The 21,014-nt window shown below is 38.8% G+C and overlaps 1 long non-coding RNA gene, 1 other non-coding gene and 1 pseudogene across 2 annotated transcripts in view; all 3 read left to right on the forward strand.

The window, feature by feature from the left end:
• Positions 1-6,388: 6,388 nt before the first annotated feature.
• On the forward strand, positions 6,389-8,988 carry LOC115836308 (annotated as a pseudogene).
• LOC115831881 lies at positions 7,408-7,540 on the forward strand. The gene has a single exon (XR_004027372.1). It is a non-coding gene; the product is annotated as a small nucleolar RNA SNORA70 (small nucleolar RNA).
• Positions 8,989-16,742: 7,754 nt separating the features above from the next.
• LOC105739474 overlaps positions 16,743-21,014 on the forward strand; it is a 44,958-nt gene continuing 40,686 nt past the window's right edge. Inside the window, exon 1 of the long non-coding RNA XR_004031254.1 lies at positions 16,743-16,969. This is a non-coding gene — a long non-coding RNA (uncharacterized LOC105739474). The remainder of the gene's footprint in view (positions 16,970-21,014) is intronic.

A 21,014-nucleotide genomic window follows, 5' to 3' on the forward strand; every position in this document is an offset into this window, starting at 1 on the left:
AGCCTCTTGTTTGTTTTTTTTTTCCACAGCTTTAGGTATTATCTACAGATCTATTGCAATAGAAGTTGAAGATCTAGCTTACTTTCCCTCCCTATGTCCCTATAACACATACACAACTTTTCCATTTCTTCATTCTGTACGTATATTTATACCCCAATTTAGTGTTTACATTATTATGACCATAGTAAATATTATTTATGTGCCACGTGTCTGCCTATGTCATCTAGTAAATAGCTGTGCCATGTAGTCAACAAGTATTTCTTTTCCTTTCCTGCACAACTTTTTGGATTAATTATTTTATATTATTGTTTGTTTTCTTGGTTTTCCCTGATTTGTTTATCACTAATGCAAGCCCAAACTCTGTCAACTGTCTAACTTTCTCTCAAGTATATTAAGATGCAGTACATATTCTATCAATTTCCTCTCTTATTCTCAATTTCATCTTATGGAAGAAATCTTTCCAGGTGTGTTGCTTCGTCAACCCTGCACGATGATAGTTTGGGATCCTCCTTTACCATCATCTTGGGATTCCCTTTGCCTTATTCTTATGCTGATTATCCTGTACTATTCTTTGGTTTTGTTTTCTCATCTTTTTAATGGAGCAAATCCTCAGGCATTCTTCTGAGAAAAGGTACATGGGCAATAATTGAGATCGTATGTGTCTGAACATGTCTTTATTTATCCTGAAATTAGATAGGTAGGTTTTCTAAGTATAGAATTCAAGGGTAGACATCATTTTTGCTTTATAATTTTAAACACATTGTTCCATTGCCTTTGACATTGAAGTATTGTTATTTAAAAATATAATGTCATTTCCATCTCTAATCTGTTTTGTGACATGCACCCTCTCATCAGAGTTTCCTGTAGCCAACAGTTTTCTCAAAGGCTGGTGTGGATCTATTTTCATTACATATGCTGGCATTTTAATGAGTTATTTCAGTCTGGAAAATCATATGTTTCAGGTCTGAATAGTTGTCTTGTACTGTTTGTTTAATGATCCCCTCCCCTCCTCTGATAGCAGAATTCTGAGATTACCCCCATGATTTCTGCCTTTATAGAAACTCCTCTCCTTGAGTATAAGTGGAAGTTTGAACTTCTAACCAATAGAATATGGCAAAGGTATCATCAGTGGAGGTTGGAAAACTGGCTGGCCATATGCAGAAAACTGAAACTGGACCCCTTCCTTACACTTTATAAAAAATTAATTCAAGATGGATTAAAGACTTAAATGTAAGACCTAAAACCATAAAAATCCTAGAAGAAAACCTAGGCAATACCATTCAGGACATAGACATGAGCAAAGACTTCATGACTAAAACACCAAAAGCAATGGCAACAAAAGCCAAGTTTGACAAATGGGATCTAACTAAACTAAAGAGCTTCTGCACAGCAAAAGAAACTATCATCAGAGTGAACAGGCAACTTACAGAATGGGAGAAAATTTTTGCAATCTACCCATCTGACAAAGGGCTAATATCCAGAATCTACAAAGAACTTAATTTACAAGAAAAAAAACAAACAACTCCATCAAAAAGTGGGCAAAGGCCACCGTCTGGGAAGTGTGGAGCGCCTCTGCCCAGCCACCCAACTGACTAGGAAGAGAGGAGCACCTCTGCCCGGCCGCCCTGTCTGGGAAGTGAGGAGCGCCTCTGCCTCGCCCCTTCACCGTCTAGGATGTGGGGTTTCAGAAGAAAGTAAAAGCAGATGTATATGTTCAATTTGCCATATTTACCAGTAAATCTGTTAATATTTTACTTGAATAATTTTCTGATTTTTCAGAGGAAAAGATACTTCAGATAACTGTTTTGGATAAAAACAAGCCAAAAACCCACCTGCCCTATGTTTTCTGGGATTTATATGAGAAAGTACATTCATTTTGTTTTTCATCAAAGCTTTGACTCAGGTCAGTAAGTTGATTAATCAATTTTAGAAAATAGTTCTTTTCTCTGGGAAGATTTTAAAAAATTGTCAATAAATATATGGACTTTGAAAGAAGTAAATACCCTTTCATTGATAATTAATTTTTCATGCTCACATAAAACCAGCAACTTCCACCTGCAAACCGATTATTTTGGAAGACTGTTGCCTGAAGCTGACGTTTCTTTGTGTTAGCACTGGCTTCATTCCAGTGTTGACACCCTAGTCCGTCAAACTAGAAGAGCCTCTGACAAAAGTGACGAAGAACAAACATTGCATCTGTCTTATTTTTTTTTTGTACTTATTCACATAGAAAGTGTCCAAGACAAAATTCAAGCTAATTTGTAGATGTGAACAAATGTTCATAATGTAAGGCATTACTCCCTAAAAGTGTTATAATTTGTATTTGGCAAATTCAAGGTTGAGAACATCATCAAAAAGATGATCACAACTGCTATTGAAAAATTTGTGTCTCTAGGAGCATTTTAAACATCTGTTGAATTTTCCCAATATTCCTAACCTTGGTAGAGATGACCCTGCAATATTTGTTTATGTTTTTGCTTGAAGAACTCTTAGGAAATTCACCTCCCTGAGCAAAGAGTCCCAATATTGTATTTGAGGGACACCCTCTAAGTCATAAATCTCCTATGTCTCTGTGTAATGTCACTTCCTTCCAAGAGGCCTTTCCTGCCCATCCTATCCAAAATAGTTTCTGGCCTGAAGCCTGCAATTCTCTCTTTCGCTTCCTTTATAACACGTATCTGAAATTATGTTGCCTATCATTTGCCTCCCTTTAACTGTCTAGATACCCTCTACCAGAGGTAAACTCCACAAAGGCAAGGGCGTTGTTTGTCCTGCTTTCTCTGCACCCCAGCTCCAGTACTGTAGTCTTTACATTTCTTCAGCCTGACTGCTTCCCCAGCTATTCATATTACTTGCTCCTTCACATTCTTCCTGCCCCAGTTCACCTTCTCAGACAGACCTCTTTAACCACAGTGTCCAAAGTCTAATGACTATCTATTTCCTTCAGGACCTTCAGTTGCAAGAGATCAAAGGTGACTTCAGTTGGTTAAGCAGAAAAAGAGTAATAAAAAGATGTTTTGTGGTTTACAGAATTGTTGAGAAGGGCTGGAGAGCTAGGCTTGGGCTCAGCTTCCAGAACAGCATCTAAAGCTATATTGCAGAAGCAGAACTTATCTGATGAAGGAGTAATTCTGGCTACCAAAGGCAAGTTGGCCGTTTTGTGCTATATATTATCTTGTAGCCCCAGCTACTATTACAGGAGGGATGGAGATAGAGAGTGAGAAGGAGATAGTGGGAAAGAGGGCTGGAGGAAGGGAAAGAAAGAGGAAGGGAGGCAGGGAAAAAGAGATTACCTGAACTATCCTTCCCTTTTGCATCAGTAGCCTCTAATTTAAATTCTAGCATGGCTGTATTATTAGTGGAGCCTAAGTAAAATGCCTGTCTCTAGCTGGAAAAGAGATACATAATAACTCTTACAGGGGGAGCTAATCTTTGCCTAACACCAAAATTCGTGCATTGGAGCATTCTTAAAGCATTAAAAAGTTGACAGATGAGTCCATTATAGTCCCATTCACATCACTTCATTCATTTCCTTCCTACCTCTTATTAGAATATTTAAATGCCCTGTTATTTATATTTAATTTTATTTTCTCTAGAATACAAGCCCAAAGAGGATGGGAATTTTATTAGTTTCCTATTGGCTGTTGTGATAAGTTACCACAAACTGAGTACCTTAAAATAACACAAAACCTATCATCTTACAGTTCTGGAGATCACAAATTTGACACAGGTCTCACTGGGACAAAAGCAAGGTGTTGTCAAGGCTGTGTTCCTTGTCTTATTGCCTCTCCTTCCACTTCAAAGCCAGCAATAGTGGATTGAATCCCTCACATTTTTTTTTTTTTTAATGTAGACAGAGTCTCACTCTGTCACCCAGGCTGGAGTGCAGTGGCGTGATCTCAGCTCACTGCAACCTCCACCTCCTGGGTTCAAGCAATCTTCTAGCCTCAGCTTCCCAAATAGCTGGGATTACAGGCACGCACCACCACACCCAGCTTATTTTTGTATTTTTAGTAGAGATGGGGTTCCACCATGTTGAGTAGGCTGGTCATGAACTCCTGAGCTCAGATGATCCACACGCCTCGGCCTCCCAAAGTGCTGGGATTACAGGTGTGAGCCACCATGCCCGGCCTCACATTTTGAATCTATCTTTCTTTTATCTCGTCTTTCTCCCAGCATGAAAAAGGTTCAGATTTTAAGGACTCATATGGTTAGATTAGGCCCACCTAATCCACGATAATTTTCCCATCTCAAAGTCCATACCCTCACATCTGCAAAGCCTTTATTTTATTTTATTTTTATTTTATTTTATTTTTTGAGACAGAGTCTCACTCTTTCGCTCAGGCTGGAGTGCAGTGGCGTGATCTAGGCTTCCTGCAATCTCCCCGTCCTGGGTTCGAGCGATTCTTGTGACTCAGCCTCGCGAGTAGCTAGAATTACAGGCATGCGCCACCATGCACATCTAATTTTAGTATTTTTATTAGAGGTGTGGTTTTGCCATATTGGTCATGCTAGTCTCAAACTCCTGGCCTTGAGTGATCCGCCAACCTCGATCTCCGAAAATACTGGGATTACAGGTGTGAGCCACCATGCCCAGCCTACTTTTATTTTTAAAGACAAGGGTCTTTCTATGTTGTCCAGGTTCATCTCAAACTCCTGAACTCAAGAGATCCTTTCACCTCAACTGGGACTACAAGTGTGTGCCACTGTGGTCAGCTAAAGACTCTAGCCATTTAAGGTAACTATTCTCAGGTTCTGAGAGAATAGTGCACAGACATCTTCGGGAGTCAGGATTCTGCCTACCACTGTAACCTTTTCTGTCTTCACTGTTTTATCCCCATTCTCAAATGATGCCTGCCACACACTCAATAAATACTGATGGGATGAAGGAACCTAGATAATAGCAGAGTTGCATCAGCTTCTCTGTGCTCTCTGTGCCTTACACTCAGTCGGACTTCTCTGGGGCCAAGTCTGGTAGTAGAGGGGGATGTTTAGAAGGCAAAATTCTATTAACAGCTTGTTGGGAGAAAAGATGAGTGTTGGGAGAGAAGCTGAGGCAGGGCTTGCATGTCTGCTAGACTTGCTGGTTCCTTGCTTCTAGTACTCCTGTTATCTCAAGCAGCCGTATGTTTCTCATTCACTTGATACACTGTTTCCTTTCAACCCCCACATCCTCACCACCTGTTTGTTTGAGCACCAATAAACAGTGTGGGCTCCCAGAGCTTGGGGCCTTTGCAGCTTTCACACTTGCGATGGCCCCCAGTCCCACTTTCTCTCTCAAACTGTCTTTTTCTCAATCCTTTGATTCTGCTGGACTTCTTCACCCCCATGACCTGGCGCTGGGTCTGATCATCCCAACAACAGCCCATATGGGGAATGGTTGCCAAGGATGCTTCACCCATATTCATTTTGACCTGGAATTCTGGGTCTCATATTTCCTACTTGTCCTGGCCATCCAAGCCCATATCATTGGCAGTCAGATGTAGATCATAGAAAAATCCTTGGAAACTTGGGGGTCCCAGTAATGAATGGGAATCTGAGACAGACCAATCACACTCTTACAAGCCAACTGAAGGTACTCTCAATTCAACTAAACCATGGCACTGTGACTGCTCAGACAACTGAACATGTGTATTCAGTGTATTCCCCAACAAAACCCTGTAAAACATCCTCGTGCATGTGCCGAAGTATGTGGGTGGACTGAGACCACACAGTTATCATGGCATCTCTTCTCAGAGAGTCAATTTGAATACTAGCAAGTATTTTAAAGGGCATTGCTTAAATGTAAGACAAACATGAGGTCGGGCGCAGTGGCTCATGCCTGCAATCCTAGCACCTGTGGAGGCTGAGGTTTGTGGATCACTCGAGGCCAGGAGTTCAAGACCAGCCTGGGCAACATGGCGAAACCTTGTCTGTAAAATAAATACAACAACAAAAAAAAATTAACCAGGCATGGTAGTGAGTGCCTGTAGTCCCAGCTACTTGGGAGGCTGAGGTGGGAGGACGCTTGAGCTGGGAGGTTGAGGCTGCAGTGATTCCTAATGGCGCCACTGCACTCCAGCCTGGGCGACAGAGCGAGACCCTGTCTGAAAACAAAAATGAAAACAATAAAAAACATGAACCTGTTATGGGGTAGTATATAACAATTGCTTAAATTTTTAAGGAAAACAACCACAAGATTTTAAAGGCATTTCAAACTTCCTGCCTTGACTTACCCTCAACAGTTCTTTTGTTCCCTGCCTTCACTGGTATAATTCTGTTGTTGGAGTTTTGCCACTCAAAACTTTCTCCTGTACTACCAGTTAGGGGTGCTTTGGTAGAAAATGTTTTTTTAAAAAACTGTTCTAAACCTACCTAAAATATCAGCTATCTGGCTCATGATATGGTCTGACATAGAACAGACAGAAAGACTGTCCTATGTCAGACCATACCATGAGCCAGAACATATAGGAACATATAACAGTCTTTCTATCTTTCTGGGGCCAGAATGATCACTCATGAAAGATTACTAAGAGGTGATATTTTGCAGACCTTATTCAAGGTTGATAAAATCCAAATTCTTGCCTTTTGGGTCCCTGAACAGCACCATGGTGGTTGGCAAGAATAAGAGTCTTATGAAAGGTGGCAAAAAGGAAGCCAAGAAGAAAGGGGTTGATCCATTTCTAAGAAAGATTGGTATCACGTGAAAGCTATGTTCAATATAAGGAATATTGGAAAGACACTAGGATTCAAGGAACAAGAATTGCACCTGATGACCTTAAGGGTCATGTGTTTGAAGTGGGTCTTGCTGATCTGCAGAATAATGAAGTTGCATTTAGAATAAACTAGCTGATTACTGAAGATGTTCAGGGCAAAAACTGCCTGACTAACTTCCATGGCATGGATCTTACCCATGACAAAATGTGTTCCATAGTCAAAAAATGGTAGACCGTGACTGAAGCTCATGTCAATGTCAAGACTACCAATGGTTATTTGCTTGGCCAGTTCTGTATTGATTTTATAGAAAATGCAACAATCAGATACAGAAGACCTCTTATGCTCAGCACCAACAGGTCTGTCAAATTCAGGAGGAGATGATGGAAATCATAAACACAGAAGAGCAGACGAATGACTTCAAAAAACTGTTCAATAAATTGATTCCATACAACATTGGAAAAGACATAGAAAATGCTTGCCAATCTATTTATCCTCTTCATGATGTATTCATTAGAAAAGTAAAAATGCTGAAGAAGCCCATGTTTGAATTGGGAAAACTAATAGAGTTTCATGATGAAGTTAGTCGTTCTGGAAAAGCTACTGGGGACAAGACAGGTGCTAACGTTGAATGAGCTGATGGATATGAGCCACAAGTCCAAGAATCTGTTTAAAGTTTGATTTTAATAGTGGCAAAAAAAAAAGCCTATTTGTCTGCATCCAATTAAGTTGACCGAGCTCTTTTCCTCTTGGGGGCTTGGTGTGCAATGGCTGCAAACAGCAGGTTCCTTGGTAGTGTATGCCTGTTTCTTGTATAGGTTGCCTCTAAGGGACCTTGAAGACAGCCCTTTCCAGTGTATGTTCATGTCTCTGACCTTATGCCGTCCCAGTGTAGGCTGTAGACAGGTATGCAAGGTGCCTTTGGAAAGCTTCACAGCATCATAGCCTGGGTTCATATTGGCCAAGTCATCGGGTCCATCTGCACCAAGCAGAACAAGGAGCATGTGATTGAGGCCCTACACAGTGCCAAGTTCAAGTTCCTGGCTGCCAGAAGATCCGCATCTCAAAGAAGTGGTGCTTTATCAAGTTCAATTTGAATGAAGTTGGAGACATGGTGGCTGAGAAGTAGCTCATCCCAGATGACTGTGGAGTCAAATACATCCCCAATTGTGGCCCTCTGGACAAATGACAAGCTCTGTACTCATGAAGGCTTCCACTGTGTGGCCATCTCCTAATGCCAACCAATAAATCCTATCCATAAAAAAAAAAAGTTCTGTTTGTGGGGAAAAAAATCCAAATTCTTTAACAAGGTTTCTAAGTTCACAGATTCCTGGGTCAATGAATTTGACACCAAGATCCTTAGGCAGTAAGAAAGCAATGTTTTCCTTGGTCACTCCTCTCCTACTTTTCTCTAGACACCCAAACCCCTAAGGTAACCATGAGCTTTTCATGGTGGCATCATTTCATGGAATTCTCAGGTCTCTAATCTAGTGCCTGACAGTAAATGAGTCCTCGATATTTGTTGGCATTGCATTCTGGGACACCCTCCCCAGATTCTCCATGTTCTAAAATGACCTCTCACTTTTTTATTGTTCTTTCTTTGTTTTCTGCCCTGCAACCTCACCATGAACAACAAAATTGAGCTGTCACTAACTAATATCCTCCCATAACAGAGAGCCAAGAAAATTGATTATCCATTTAAAGTAATTCTTACTAAAATATGAATGGCTGGAAAGTATATTAGCTTATATTTTGAAAGTAGAAAAGATATTCAAATTATTTCATTCAATACAGTAGGAATTACATCTGTTTTGTTCATTCTCAGATCTCTAATCCAATGCCTGACAGGAAATGAATGCTTGATATTTGTTGGTTGACTCGGAGAATATTTGGAGATGGTAGCTTTGAGTAAGAAAGGTATCTTAGTAGTCAAGTTTTTCTTTCACTGCCTATGTTTTTACTTATTTTGGCAAACACACAAATAAGGCCAGTAGTTTTGTAGTGTTGATTGTCTTCACTACTTATAGCTAAAGATTTCCCTCATCTATGTTGTTGCATAATTATAAATATATGTTAGGGTTTTGCTTTTTGGGGGAATGAATGTTTTGACTTAGAAATTTAGATGTTTTAAAATTTTTCTTCTAGACCTGTTTGGACATACCCTAATAAAAGAATAAGCTCACGAGTGGATAATTCTAATGCAATTCTCTATAGCATTTAACACATGGCAAGTGATCAATAAACACTGACTGAAATGATATATATATATATTTTTGACAGAGTCTCACTCTTTTGCCCAGGCTGGAGTGCAGTGGCGTGATCTTGGCTCACTGCAACCTCCGCCTCCCAGGTTCAAGTGATTCTCCTGCCTCAGTCTCCTGAGTAGGTGGGATTACAGGCACCTGCCACCATGCTCAGATAATTTTTGTATTGTAAGTAGAGACCGGGTTTCACCATGTTGGCCAGGCTGGTCTAGAACTCCTGACCTCATGTAATCCTCCCGGCTTGGCCTCCCAAAGTGCTGAGATTACAGGCATGAGACACCACGTCTGGCTGAAATGAACTTGAAAGGCAATGTGGTAAGATCCAGAGCCTAAAATAAAACTCCAAGTTCTCAATCCAGACTCAGCCAATTGTGTGATCGAGTTCAAGTCATTTAACTACTTTGATGAGTGATTTTCTCCCATTATTTCCACATCCTTCTCCAAGCCCACTAACCTGTGAGGCTTAAGATCTTCAATTAAAGTTGTACTAAATTGTTTTTGAAGAAGATAAAAATGTCAACAATGGTACAAATTATACAGGTTATAACTCTGTTACACTTCCAGAAGGAGATTTAGGATGCAATACATAAAATATCAGCTATGTGGTTGCAATGAGCAATGATAGAATTTAATTTTGTTATATTTTCTGATGAGCTCATCCATGTTCTAGGTAAAAGCTAAACACAGAAAATAACATGACCTCATGCTTAAGGGGAAATGTGTAATAGTGCCCACTGGGGAAATGGAACAATCGAGACGTGGCTCTAACAGTGACCTTGCTTGCCAGGCCTTTCCTGCCCACGTTCTCCTTCCTTTGGTCGTCTTCTTCTTCTGGGGGTATACTTTCACTGGCAAGGAGTATAAAAAGCTATTACAAAAAGAAACTGGTAAAGTAATAAAATACTGACCCAGTGGGCAAGGGAATGAATTCTGTAACTACAGAATGGTGTGTGGGAAAATATGTACAGACAGGAGATGGATAAAAAGAGGCACTGTGCCTGTTATGAACTTGAACAGGAATTTTTTAAAACCCTATCATCTCACTTTTTCCCTGCGTTATTTTTCTGGATATATTTGACAGCTCAGAATTCCTCAGTGACTCTTTTTAAAAATTTCACATATTTTTGGTTCATCTTTTTTCCCTCCCTTTCGCAGTTTTTAAGCTCTCATCCTAACTTTTAAAAAGAAAAGAAAAGAAAAGAAAAAGAATCACAGGGCTGGAGCTGGCATGTAACTGTTTATGTCAGAGGAGCCTCAACTTCTCTGCATTTGTGTCTCTTTATCTGTATAGTGGGCATAATAATGCCTGTCTCAACTGTGAAACAAGAACATGTGACTAGCAAGTGGGAGGACATGTGCAAAAATTAACCTCTTCAGTGGCATCGTCACTATCTCTCCTCTCAAATCTCTCCTCAACTAGGTATAAGACTAGTTGCATGCCTCCAGGACCCATGTCTTTTCATACTTTTCTATGGCCACATCCTCTTACTTGCCCACCCTGTAAATATTACTTTGTCTGTGCTGCCATCCCATTTTATTTTTTCTATTTCTCTACTGTTTTTAGTTCAAATGAATTAATAGCTTATCAGTATGTACAGTCTATTTATCAATAATTTTTTAAAGCCATATATAATTCCATTCCTGTGTGAAATTAAAATGGCCATTCTAACTCTTTCTCAAATTGGAGCCATGTGAAATTTTCTTTAAAACCTATTAATCATATTTACATCATATTTTTTTAAATTAAGCTTTCTTATTAATCATATTTACAAATAGGAAAGCTTGATTTTAATATTCTTATATATTCACTATAGTTACTGATTTCCTCTTTGCTCTAACTGCCCTCTTTTGAAATTGCCCCTAAAAAAACACCTTTAGTGTTTATAGACATAGAGTAGGATAAGTAGAACCAATTCCCCAAACTCCTAAAAATTTCTGTAGGAAACATATTTCCTTCACACTGTCCACACCAACTCAGTACTATGAAAACATTTTTTTCCTTTCATCTCTACAATGTGAAGAAAAAATAAAAATTAAAAGTTTGGTTCCCACGTTACTTCAAGAATATAATTTTTTTTTGTTAGATAAGGATCCCAAAATACTTCCTACAGCATAGCCCCTACTGTTCCTTGTTTAGTCCAGACTATTGTTTTAAAGACAGCAAATTAAACAAAGCTATTGGTGACACTGGACTGGAGTTCTCTGATGCAAAATTATAGATCTCAGGAGATATTTCAAATATGTCTTACCTAGTTGCTATTTATCATCAAACATACCCAAATGTTTGTAGTGTGTGAATATTTTAAAACAAACCTAGCATAGTGTCTGAGTACAGAGTTAATAGTTTGCAAACACCCCTTTGTTTCTTTATATGCATTTAGCTACTGCTATACCTTTTTCAATGAATGAAGCAGACCTGAGCACACACAATAAAAGAAAGCAAAAATTACCAGGTTTGGACTTCACTTCCCAGCTGGAAAGATTCTGTTGAGGCTGCCAGCAGGGGATCTTGTGTATTAATACCCTACCTGGAAGAGCTGACATGTTGGAAATGAGATTAACACCTTCCTGTTTTTACATTAACTAAGGCTAAAGTGTCATTTGCCTTATCAGGAGAAAAAATTTAATACTGAAATGATGGGGTTGCAAACAAGGTATGGTTTTAAGAAAATGTTAAAATATGAGGTAGGGTTTTTGTGGTGGTGGTGGTGATCCTTTCAAGATAAATACCTGTACAAATAAAAGCCAAAACTATCAGGACAGCTCAAAAGCTGAACATAAACACATGTAGCACAACAACTCCTTTTCAGGCCAATGCTAATTGACACAGTAAATAACTTGTCAGACTGCTTAAAAAATAAAAATAAATGAATACACTATGTCAAAGAGTACTGATGCTTAGGTATTTGTTGCCAATTCCAGACTAGCCTAGAAACAGAAGAGCTAATATAAATGATTTATTCATTCACATATAAGATAGCACTTTTTAATTCTCTCACTTCACAATTCATCTAGTTACATATTTACTAAAGATGAGCATTTAGATGAAAAAAATATTAAAAATTCTAATGTGAGGAAGCCTCAAAATCATTGTCATGTATAAGTGGGAATGAGGTGGGAGAAGGGGGCCAGGAGTGGCTTGACATCTCCCTCATCCAGACATGCTCAAAGCAGGTAGTGGTGGCCTTTTCTCAGGCTCAGAAGGCTGAGATATCATCCATACATATATCATCTTCAGTGGACAGAGTCACTCTGTTGTGCCAGGCCCTGTTGTAGGAGCGATAGAGAAACCAGTAAGGACAGATAAGTTCTTTGTGCTCCAGGCCTCCTGGTCTGGGTGCAGACAGACATCAACAGTGGCTAGAATACAAAACTAACTCCAGTGGGTGAGAGAGGAAAGACATCAACATCCTCACTAGAAGCCCTGCGGAAGGGAGAATAACTCTTCTGGGAGGATCTGGGAAAATTTCCTAGAGGAGATGTGGTGTAAGTTGGATCCCACAGAACGGGTAGGGTTTTAACAGGTGGGAAGGAAAAATGGTGGAGAGGACTTTCTAGGGAGAATGGACCAATTCATCATATTTTGACACCACGATCACATAGAGAATTATGGTGAAATAGACACCCAAAATGTATCAGTGAAAAATATGTTGTTATGGAGATTATAGGAAGTAATCCACTTTTTTTCTTTTTCTTTTCTTTTTTTTTTGGGGGGGATGGTGTCTCACTCTGTCGCCCAGGCTGGAGAGCAGTGGCATGATCTCCGCTCACTGCAACCTCTGCCTCCTGGATTCAAGCCATTCTCCTGCCTCAGCCTCCCGAGTAGCTGGGACTACAGGCGCTCACCACCATGCCCAGCTAATTTTTGTATTTTTAGTAGAGACGGGGCTTCACCATGTTGGCCAGCATGGTCTCGATCTCTTGACCTCATGATCCAACCGCCTCAGCCTCCCAAAGTTCTGGGATTACAGGCTTGAGCAGCTGCTCCCAGCGAGTAATCTACTTTAAAAAAAAAAACTATACATATATACTGAATATACAAGTGATGAGAAAGAGGAATAAAATCGGCCTTTATTCTGCTTGCTAAATGTCTACTATTCGAGTTTTAAGAATAACACACACTGGCAGCTATTGTTTCTATTCATTTCAGAGCTTCTAATTGCTGCTATGGGGTCTCAATGAGAAAGAAGGCAAGTTGGGAGGAGGCAATGAAAATGCATGAGATTTTCAGGAATGCCAACAATGTGAAGTTGGAATCCTACTCTGACTACTTTCATTCATTCTTCCAAAGGTGACAGTGGTCCGTTGTGTTCAAAAGGAGCTGGAAGAGGAAAAGCAGTTTTAAGGTAGCACAAGGGAAGGCAACTTGATGCCTCCCTAAGGAGAAACCACATGGGCTGTGCTGGTGGAGAGGATAATAATAGCAATAATAAAAATAAAAAAGAATGTAGAGGTGGGGTGGCAAGTGTGGGGAAGGAGTCCTGATAACTTGGAATGAGGTGGGAGGAAGAGGTGGAGGTAACCTTTGCAGGTGTTTAAGGAGGATTTGTAAGGGATGCAAAAATAAGGACAACTGAAGCTGTGAGGCGGGATACAGGAACACATCCAGTGAGCTCCCAGGAATAATGGAGAGCACACATTGCATCATCAGGATCACTGAGACCCGAATCCTCTGGGGAAGTCATGTCTTTTTTGTACTAGATGTTTTGAAGCTTGAGCTGGGGCGGGGGGTGAGGCGGGGAGAGTGAAAGAGGAGGGGAAAATCACTGGGAAAAATTAAGCAGTCTGAAAGGAGGGTAAGATTATGAAGATAAATGTTTACATCTCTGCTGCATTGTATCTCTTGAAATGAAACTGTTTTTGAATAGTGCTGCATCTGTACTGTAAGAATGTGGGCATTGTGAACAAATTGACTGCCTCAGATGATTTGACACATTTTGATTTCTGCTTAGGAAAATATCTGTTAATCCTATTAGATAGAGAAGGAGAGGGTCCTGAGCAGGAATGCAAAAGATCAAATCCTTCCCCGTCTTGTGCACACTCTCCCAGTGCCAAGGTATTAAAGTCTCAGCTATTTCCAAAGACCCGGTGCCTCATCCCTGACCTGCTTGGCATTACATCAAAATCCCTTCTTCTCCACCTTCCCATCCTTGCCTGGCACTAGCTAAAATCATGACAAAAGTGGTTGGCTGCCCTCTTTCTCTGGCAAGCTAAAGCAGAAAAGAGATCTTATTTTATGCTCTCCTCTTCACGTAATTTTGCTTCCTTTCTTCCATCCTTCTTCCTATTCTTTTCTTCCTTCTCCCTCTCCCCGCCCCCCCGCCTTTTTTTTTTTTTGTCTTCTTTATGTGGTTTGCTGTTTGCTAATATCCAACTCCAGACCATTCTTTGTGTTTGGCAAAGGAAGCAGTTTTATTGTTTGGTAACTCCAGGGGGGATATAGTGTCTATGATGTTGTCTAGGCCAAACCTCCCCCAGGAAGGTTAACTACCTCTACCCTACTCTCAAAAGGGAAAGGATGGCAACCACACACTTGAGCACCAGCCATTCTCTTTCGTGAGAAAGTGGATCTGTTCCTGCCCAGAAGTACTTTTTCTTTCCACAATGGTGTAACTCAATGTTGCAATGCAATTAATTTACTGAGATCAGGACCAGTTATCTGGAATCTGAATCTATAGAGTGCACATTAGGAATAAGGGCAACAGAAGACAATTTTTTTTCCTAACGACTTTCTGAGAAAAGGTTCTTCTTGGAGCAACACCCAAGTCTGATCAAAGGCTCTGTTCGTCTGTCTCAAGAGCCAACGCTGAAGCCCAGCATGGAGCTAAAAATATGCACTCACAGTCCTAGAAAATTGTATTCATTAAACTCTACCTACAGGTCCTCACCCAGAATCTGCTCTATGCCAAAGCAGCGTGCTGCTGTTAATCCTCCTTTATAGATTAGGCAGTAAAATAAAGAGGGTGGGGCTGAAATGCAGGGGAAGTCTGCACACGTGTTTGGAAAAGAAGAAAAGGAAAAGCACAGGGAATTCTTGTTCTCTCCTTCATGTTCCGAGTTGCCAGAGTTGTCCAGACACCACCGAGAGACACAGGGCTTTTTAGCGTTCACTGTATTTTCACTTCCACCGGGTAAGTGCTACATGTAAAATGGAAATTTAGAGACAAGATCAAATAAATGCCTTTCAAACTGTGGCACACTGTTATTTTTGGATCCCCTCCTTCTTTGTGTGTTAAGAAGCAAATAATAATAATCATAGCTGACATTATTTAGCACTTACTATGTGCCAAGCACTGTGGTAAGTTGTTATTTACATATTCTCATTTCATTCTTTAAGATCTCTGAGCTAGGTGCTTGTGTTGCCACCATTTTGCAGATGATGACATTACAGTTTAGAAAGGCAAAGTAACTTGAGCAAGTAAGTGGCAAAGCTGGGATTTGAACCCCAAGCTTCCAAAGCCTTACTCTTAACGTCTATGCCACAAATATGCCATCTCTAAATACTTCCCTTAAAAGTACGTTTTTTGGTTTTCATTTATGATTTTGGTGACTGCTCCTTAATAACAGTTCCACTATTATCTTAATGTTTACCACTTTCTGCAATCAAGTAATAGGGTTCCTTGGAAGCCGGAAGTGTGTTCTTCCTCACCTTTGTATCCCCTGCAGCTCTTAAAGCAAAGTATCTTGCACAGAATAGGAGCTAAATAATTATTTGTTGAAATGCACTTTACATTATCTCTGTATCTAAATAAAACCCATCTAAACAAGTCCACTTCCCAAACATTGGAGTTTTCCTCCTCCTTGTAGCCATCCCTTTCTCCTTGTTTTGTTTTCGAAAGGTTGATTTTGAACTGGAGGGACATTGCAGTTGTCTTCTCACTTAGCGGGATTTGAAAGTGAGAGTCTGTGTAGTGTTTTAGCCTGCCCTCAGCAATCAGGCCTCACACTCGCGAGGCTCTGATTGTAGGAGTTGCCTTATTTGCATTGATGAGGATGAGCCAGCTGCTAGAGCATACAGAACTGCACCTGACACAATCACCGAGTTCAGGATTAGCACGGGGAATCAGGAATCCACTGCGCTGGCTGCGTGGCAATCTCAGCCCTACATTAGAGTCACTCATGCAAAATGACCCAAATTTGCAATGAGCACAATTAGCAATCCAAAGATGCATGTTAATTTGGGGGCCTGATATTTTCTTACATTTCCCTAAATTAAAAATAATAAATACACTCTTTCCTAGACAAGTCTGGGCATGAAAACAATTCAGGGGATTATGAGTTTGTAAAAAATGTGCAAACCCCAGAAAATGTGAATTTCTTTGGGTAACTAGCCACTGCCCACACCCTCCCCCAAAGTATTAAGTCTGGCATCAAATAGGGTAAGAGCTTTGTGGTATCATGCCCCTTTTTCAATCAGTAGAAAACAACTATTTACAAGGATAAAAATAATTATAGCTATAATAGGCAGAAAAGAAAAATTTAAGCATTAAAGAAAGGATTTGATATTTTAGATAATATACTAATATTTCTGAGACTATGTTTGGGTCACACATAACCACAGATATACTCAACTGTTTCAGAATTTACTAAAAGTACAAGAGATTGTGTTGAATTTTTATTAAACAGAGTTTATAAATCAAATTGAACATTCTCCAACTCTGGGCTGTGTTTCCATATGTTTGCAATCTATAGGTATAGAAATGCTCACCTATACTTTAGGAAAAAACAAACCACAACATTTTGCAAAGATTGAATAAATGATCATTGGAAGCAAAAGCATGCAGTTCAAAAGCTAAACCTCCCATTGGAGAACAGAAAATTTAATGAGCTTTTAATGGAATGCAATGCTCAGAGTAGTAAATTATTTGTTAGTTGACGATGCAATCAGCATGCTGATTAAGGTTGCTTGGTTTTTTACTAAACATTAACTGAATGAAAACGGGTAGTCCTTGTTCTGCTTGGGGGGCTTTAAGGAAGCAAATGGACTTTCAGAACAGAGATTGTCAATAAAGGTGAGTGCACTCCAGGTGTCATTTGAATATGATGATAAAATACTAGTGATAAATATTTAAAAGCATTTTAAATCCACAATGTTCGCCTAGGGTATTATGGACTCTGTTTAAAGAAACAGTGGGCCTTAGCAGGCCTAACAACAATCCCTCTATCTCTCTCTAGAAAGAAATATCTAGATCTGCTTTCTTTTATTGCAAAAGAAAAAAGAGGGGTGGGTATGCTTTGAAAATATGAACCAGCATGGATGCAGAGACCAGGAACGTTTGGGAGTTTGGAATGTAAACCTAAAAAGAGACAAAAAGGACAAAAATCAAAACAAAGAAAAAATATTCTGACAGCAAATAAAAGAAACATCTGTTTCTCTGGATAGATTAAGATAAAAATTTAATTAAGCAGTTTCAATATTCCAATGTTTAAAAATAATTGCTATTAGAATATATATATTTAAATTTATAAATGATGGCATTCTGAGGGCAAGAAGTATTGTGATATGGAGTTATATTCTGTCTAATTTAGACGGTCTGAAAAGGAACAAAGAAAAAGAACAAAACTTGGAAATACCTTATATAATGCTTATTTTTGTTGTTAGATTGTTAATACAGAATTTATTTTAAAAATCACTTACTATATATTAATCGATATGTACATTAGTCATAAATTATTGATTTTGAGAGAGATTTTGTTACTGTTTAAATTGCCAGATTTATTTCTCTCCCAAAAGAGGGGTTTTTTGTTTGTTTTTCTCCCTACCAATTGAAGAATTGTGGGTTTGTAGGTTAATTTTCTTTGAACAGCTACAAAGTTCTTTTTCTATAAATCCCAATTAGTTTCATCATCGGTGATTCTCTGGCAATGATCAGGTACCCTTAAAATCCGATAAATAACTACCTCTCACTTTTAACTATTCCTGTTTATGACCCAAGAGGTTAAAAGCCTTTGACTGGCATTTGACTTCTGACCTCATATAAATGTTATCTTATCAGTTCCTGCTTGTTAACTTGTATTGAGTGCTTGTCCCTGATGGCTTTTAGATAAAGGGTTGTGGGGTTTTTTCCTTTTTTTTCTTTTTAATATATTTCCTATAGGAACTAAACCATTTGCTTTGTTCTTTGCCTAGTGCAGTCAAATCTGCTCAGTAACCTACTATAAATCTATTAGAAAGAGCCAAATGTGCTTTTATTTATTTCCTACATTATTTTTAGTTTAGCTTTATGGGTGGAATTTTATGATAAAATATATTTATTATAATTAATAGTATTAATTACTAGTGATCTTAATCTTTTAACATGTTTGTCAGGAAGATGGTTAGCTTAGTATTTTCTCTTTTTAAAAAAATATTAAAAATTAAAAAAAAATTTAGCTTTGCATTTTGCACCAGCATGAGATGAGTTAGAGAGATAATTTATGGAAATCTTGTCTCCCCAGACTTGGAAGTCTGGCTAATGAGAGAGTTATCAGTAAGATATATCTTTTTTAAAACATCGAATCCAGACCATGAACAGTGCATTTTCTAACCTTTGGGGAGAAAGGTGGTGGCCTGGCGCCTTCCTTTGCCCTTCTGTTCTAAGAATTAAGAAGGATTTTGGCCTTTTATTCCATTTGCAGCTGTGTGTGTTGTTCACACATTCAAGTGTGTATGTGTGTGAGTCTAGTCACTATGTAGAAACCTAAATACATTTGAATGTTTGCATTTTAATCTCTTTCCATACCTCGATGGCATCATGAGGGTATTCTAGGCAGATGTGGGTGCCTCAGAGGCTGCCTCATTTGCAAATGACCTACAATGTGATTTCTAAACAAAATATTACATTAATTTTCATGTGGAAAACAGGCAGTAAGGAGGGGGAAGAAGGAAGAGGCAGCCATCTTGGAGTCGTTTTGCCTTTTAGCCTCATTCTTTCGCCTCCTAAGGCTCGACAGTCAGAATATTATCTTTATTTTTAATTAGCCCTCAACATAAAGCAAGAGGCATATACAAGAGACCTTTGTATTCATGTTTAGAGTAGAAGAAAAGTTGTAACCTCTTTGGACTTTAAATAATAACTGCTACTATAGCAAAGCTACACCTATTATTCTCTAACCTTCTAAATAAATATACATATAAATGAAGCATATGCCACAGCTTGTAAGAGACCTGTATAAAACTTATTAAGGGAAACAAATGTCTATTTGGCCCATTCATTTACCGCTATCTAAAGAATTAATATGTCAGTAAAGTTATCTGCCTTCCTCCTCCCCATTCTTTCTTTTCTCCCCAAACACACACTCACATGCACGCACATAAACACGCACATTCAGACACCCCCACTATGGAGAAATGGCAACCCTGGAAACTTTTTTTAAAACGGGAATTCCCTTTCTCTTAGATCATAGGTATTTAAGAAAGAGAGAGAGAGAGAAACAAAAACAGCTTTTACGTTTTATTTTATTTTAATTTTCTGTGTGTGGAGAGCTGCTATGGCTCCATAAAATGTCCCAACCCTGCTTTCATCATGCTCATATTCTGGCGACACACAGGTTTAATGCAATTTGTCCTAACTTTTCATTTCGACCATTGCTTTTCTCAAAGTGGTCAGAGTTTAAAGACTGCAAAAGCAGAGGGAAAAGAAATACCACGGCAGGGGGAAAAAACAAACCAACCCCCAAACTGGTGCTGGTATTCAGTGCATTGACACATTCTCAAATGTTTTCTCTGTAGTTATAACACAAAAGCGCTTTCTTCCCTGTTTTGATGTGTTAAAGACGGAAAGAGAGAGGACACTTCGAAGTGGTAAAATAAGTATTTGGAAAGCACAGGGAATGTATTTCTCTTTTGAATGTCCAGAATGTGTCAATAACGTGTAGATATTCTACCATTTAATATTAATTAAATTTTTAAAAATGGAAAAGGGATGAAAAGTTAAATTTAGGCACATTGTCTCTCATGTGCCAAACTTTTAGCTATCAATGTTGCCTTCTGTTTTGTGTAATTAGAAGTGCATCCAAAGCCAGTCACTTTACTGTCTATAAAATAAGGATAACAAGGATGCTAAGTCCCCCTGAGAAGGGTGTGAGTGGATCAATAATACATTATTGTCTAATTTTGACATTTGGCAGAAGAAACTTTTACTCCTGTAATGTCAGTAATCTAATTTTCCTAGGCAATATTATTTGCAGATTGTTTTGCTGAGTGAAACAAATAAGAATTGGAAAGACAAAGATGACCTGGTTCTTAAACACTGGCTCCTATCTAAGGACCAAATTCTCTGAGTTGAATCCCAGAGTCCTTTACAATTGTACTGGTACCCTGGCTTTTTAAAAAAATTTTAAAATGTTAAGCTAGATGATTTCAAAACTGATGAAAGTTATGCCACCATTCTTATTTATATCTAATTCACATTTTAATAGTCATAAGTTTTAGTATACCTAAAGTACAAAGAAGTGTTTACTTAAACCAGTTTCTATACCAGTAGAAACTAACTGCCCCAGAATATTTTTGATGTAATTATTTTAAATCATTGTAATTAGAAGAACAATAAGATGACGAGAAATCAAGGCCCTCGGGTTTTCTGTATGGCTGTATCATCTAGCTTCATAAAGTTACTTAACGATGTATTTTAAAATATTGTTTATATGAATGTAAACTTACCCTAATTATATACTAAGAAATGTAGTCCATTTGATTTCTTCCCATTCCTGGCCTCAAAAATCAAACCTGCTCTGTTTGGAAAAAGCTGAGGCTTCTGTCATATCATGGACCTTTTTATATTTCAGCAGGAAAGTGGAGGTCATGGAGTCATAAATATCAAAATTTTCAGGACCCAAGTTATTGCTGTAAGGTTTTATCCTTTCCTTTGTGAAGGCTGATGCAGATGGATTTCTAATTTCCTTTGGTTTCTGTCCTCTTGTCTGTGTGTTTTCTTTATTTGTATAAATTGCATTGTCCTTTCTATAAGAATGTTTGAGCACACTCTCCCTGATAGATTCTCATTCTCACTCCCCTCAGCTTGTTTGAGGTTTAGAATGGGGGTGCTTTTCCTTATTTTAAAAGCTTTGCAATTTAGA

This window comes from Nomascus leucogenys, chromosome 2, assembly GCF_006542625.1.
Source record: "Nomascus leucogenys isolate Asia chromosome 2, Asia_NLE_v1, whole genome shotgun sequence".
In the NCBI taxonomy this organism is placed as follows: Eukaryota; Metazoa; Chordata; class Mammalia; order Primates; family Hylobatidae; genus Nomascus; species Nomascus leucogenys.